The sequence below is a fragment of the Clytia hemisphaerica genome, unplaced genomic scaffold (assembly GCF_902728285.1).
Source record: "Clytia hemisphaerica strain Z4C2 unplaced genomic scaffold, Clytia hemisphaerica genome assembly, whole genome shotgun sequence".
NCBI lineage: Eukaryota > Metazoa > Cnidaria > Hydrozoa > Leptothecata > Clytiidae > Clytia > Clytia hemisphaerica.
In genome coordinates this window covers 2,783,548-2,787,309 of record NW_027104101.1, presented here as the reverse complement: position 1 = coordinate 2,787,309, position 3,762 = coordinate 2,783,548, and the positions used below count along the sequence as shown (strand labels likewise).

General features: G+C 32.9%; 2 long non-coding RNA genes across 2 annotated transcripts; both read right to left on the bottom strand.

The window, feature by feature from the left end:
- Positions 1-1,036: 1,036 nt before the first annotated feature.
- LOC136812919 (uncharacterized) lies at positions 1,037-2,109 on the bottom strand. The gene is made up of 3 exons (XR_010847420.1): positions 2,050-2,109; positions 1,747-1,844; positions 1,037-1,162 (listed from the first exon to the last, which is right to left on the bottom strand). It is a non-coding gene; the product is annotated as an uncharacterized lncRNA (long non-coding RNA).
- Positions 2,110-2,639: 530 nt separating this feature from the next.
- LOC136812918 (uncharacterized) lies at positions 2,640-3,191 on the bottom strand. Its single transcript, XR_010847419.1, has 3 exons — positions 3,117-3,191; positions 2,898-2,948; positions 2,640-2,665 (listed from the first exon to the last, which is right to left on the bottom strand). It is a non-coding gene; the product is annotated as an uncharacterized lncRNA (long non-coding RNA).
- Between the last annotated feature and the right edge of the window lie 571 nt (positions 3,192-3,762).

Below are 3,762 nucleotides of genomic sequence, written 5' to 3'. Positions count from 1 at the left end.
TGATACATGAATTAAATAATTATATATTGATAACCGAAATCTTTTAAAAATAGAATTAATTATCCGTTTAGAACCGAAATAAACTACTAATGGGTTAGTTAAAGTTTTCATTGGGAGGTTTTAAATTGCTTACATTGATAAGACAATTTATTCAAAGACTTATATTTGATCTAAAATTAAAACCAAGGAAATACCTCTTTCAGACCTGGATTGAAAAGCTTAATGATGAAAAATTGACCTTACACCATTTTCAAACAATACAATATTAATCTTCTTGGTAATGGAAAGTTAACAAGTGATACTTTTATGGACCTACCTAGTAATGCATTTAACACATATATAATTAATATCTACGTGAGCGTGGCCATTAAACAATCATTCAGAACACAAATAGTGATGATCTATTAAAATTAGTCGTTTGTTTCTTATAAAAAAAACGTTTAAAAACCAAAATTTCATGCTCTTGAAATATTATATCATATTCAAGAGTTTGTGAGCAAAAAAAACCTTTATCTCATAAAAAGATTTAGTAATTTAACTAAGAACATTGATGTATGCTTATTAATAGTGATTCTTGTAGATAAACATGCGTTTTTTTAGCCAAAAAATTTTTTTTTAAAAAATCTGCTTGAGCCATCTTTTTTCTATGATGGTACCCTACTTTCATGCAAAAAATCATAAAAAGTTAACGATCCAATTTTTCAAAAAGTCCAAAAAACCCGTTTTTTGGCCCAAATTTGCCCAAAATTTTTCTTTTCGAAAATCGGGCTCCGTCACATTCGAGGGTTTATAGTTACACATCTTTGTGCAAAAAAACTAATGAGCCAATCACGAGGAAAGGTAATAACGAACGAACGAACGGACAAAGGTTAATTTATAGGACCTCCACCCCACCGGGGTAGGTCCAAAAAATTACTTTAGATTTTTAGTTACTCTTCGGCCTCGTCGAAAACTACTTTCTTTACTTCCGAATCCGCATTTTTGTCACTCGCATTTTGGTCACTCACATTTTCTTTCTCAAAGTCTACTTTTTCTGGTCTTCCTGCACCTCCCTTTCGATCGGGGGCTCGCTTCAAAACCATACCCATGTATTTTTCAACTTGGGCCCCTGTTACCTTCGGAGTACCATCAGACGAAGGTGGAAAGTTGATCAAAACTGCGTCTATAAAATGAATACATTACTCAAATAAACGGATGATTGTCAATCTTACTTCCCATGACCTATCTATCACCTTCATTCTATCCTTATAACATTATTTACAACATCTCTGAGAAATGATTCTTTATTGGACTGAACTTTGGTAATTTCATCAAGGTGACAAATATGGGAACGTGATAGTAAACATGTTTATTTAACTTAAGTGGATAAATTTTCGCGTGTCTAATTTTCGCGAGAGAAGAATTTCAAGATTCCGCGTAGATTAAATTTCGCGAATCAAGGGTCTTTAAAATTTTCACGTGGATCAAATTTTGCGAATTTCACGACTAAATAAATCATAATTAGAAAAGAGATGTGTTTTTTAATCGAACAAAGGCAGAAAAAAACTCACTAAAAAGCTTTCTTTGATTTCACATCGCACATTAGCCTCGTAAGAACTTAATTTCGGACGGGACACGGTACAGATTTAGCGAAAATAATCAAATTATTTGGTGGTTGCGATAAATTATATATCATGTTAGTTTGAGTCTGTTTGAGCTGAAATTTAGATTGTATCTAAAAATAAAAGTATAAGAAAGCATTTGCACCTTTGATAAGTTCTACGACTCGTTCAAAATCCAAAAATCTTCGCTTCCCTCTTTGCCCGTCTTTATTCATCTGGGACATTAGGCCATTTGACATCAACCTGAGAAAGAATGATATATAGAATTTTAATCGAATATAAGGTCATATATGGCAAAATACGCGTAGTGTTAACAGAAGATATCAATATGTATTAAAGGTTAAGCGATGCTTCAAGACTACTCTACAAGATGAAGGAGCATGATACAATTTTCAGAAAAATATAACAAAATTTGCTTTCAAAGTACTCTAAGATATCAAATACTAACTTTCTCATCACATTTCTTGTGTTTTCTTCAAATTGCTGTCCGCCAATCTTCGACAAATTTTTAAGCTACAAAAGAAACAGCACATCATTCAGTAACTTTTGATCAATGAATTAGAGGGTCAGTACTTAGTTCTCGATTTGCATGAGTACTAAAAGTTGACCCGACTGTCTGTTGGAGGCATTACGTAATAGATTTTTGCAAAAATTGATACTTAATCAGACTGCAAAGTACTAATTATAATAACTTACTATTTTCTTTCTATGAGTGTTTTGAGACAGGATGCTCTCAAACTCGTCCAGCTCCTCAAATGACCCACACACTTGTACCTCCTCGTCACCCTCGACATCCATGCCGGTTGACATCTTTTTTAGTGTCTCCAAAATTTCCACTAATAGGGAGATTGTTCGATATTGGTAATCTGAAAAATTACATTAGAAATATGAAAATAAGAAAGTACTAAGGACCTTTGAGTGTATAAGCTTTGTAACATTTAATGCAATATTATTTAATAGAGAAATGAACTTACTTGCTTCCTGCAGTGGAAATTTGCTTTTGTTTGGCTTGGAAAGCAACCAACTGCTAGAGCCAGCCGGGGAATGGGTGACATTTCTTTCATCTGTAAAAAAGGTCTAATATTAATGAGCCTTCCAAGAATTTTCAAAAATTTCCACTCAATACGTCACAATTTCTATTTTTTAAGTGACGTAACAGGTGGGAAATTTTAAAATTTCTCAGAAGACTCTCCAGTGGCGCATATCATGAAATGATAAAATTCCATTTAGATGAGAAAAGCAAATTAATGATAAAACCAATAAATACTCAGAAAGCCATTATAAAAATGTACTTACTGTCCGTAGGAATTCTGCTGGCGCTTTTCCCAGATAAACGTGTTTTTACTTCTATAAATAAAGAAATTGTATAAAAATTTATCATATTATAGACTATATAATACAATGATCAGTTGGCAAGTACTGTAGAAGTACAAACTTACGACTTTACATTGAAAAGACACATGGAGTAAGAGTATTTTGTTTGAATACATAGATATCATAGAAATTTATTCTTACTTTCAGTGTGAGCTTTCTTTGGAGGTGGTGTATAATCTATCGGATCTTCAGTTCGATGTTTGTTTTGTGAAGAGATCTCTTCTACGAAACAAAAGCGAAATGACTGTGAGATTGGTCAAAATTTTGAATGGGTCATCACATAAGTTGACAAAAAACATTTTTTTAATTTTGGTTTTTTAGTAGAAGGTATTTTTTAGTAGGAATTAAAAAAAACCTTGAGCAGTCTATGAGAATCTTCTTCAATGAATTTTCTGTTTACATTTTTTGGAAAATGAACATTTAGCCTTTCACTTTATAATTTTATAAAAACAATGCTGCTAAGAATTAAAGGACACAAGCTAACATACCCGAACAGTTATCAGCATGTAGATAAGTTTCAGTTTCACCAAAATTGAAATTTTCCAAAAAGTGGTGGACGTAGCTGATTGTGGCATTTGCACCTTTCCCAGTGCTGTTTATTTCATCAATGAAATAACAGTACTGGAGGCCGATTCCGTCATTGCAAACTCCAAATAGACCACATTTACGCAGAGTTTTGAAAAAAAATGGCCCAGGTTGTTGTGGGTGATAAGGGTAGTGAACCTGTTGTGCATAATCCCAAGAAAAATGGGCAATGCCTCTAAACGAACATTTAGGTTTGCTTTCG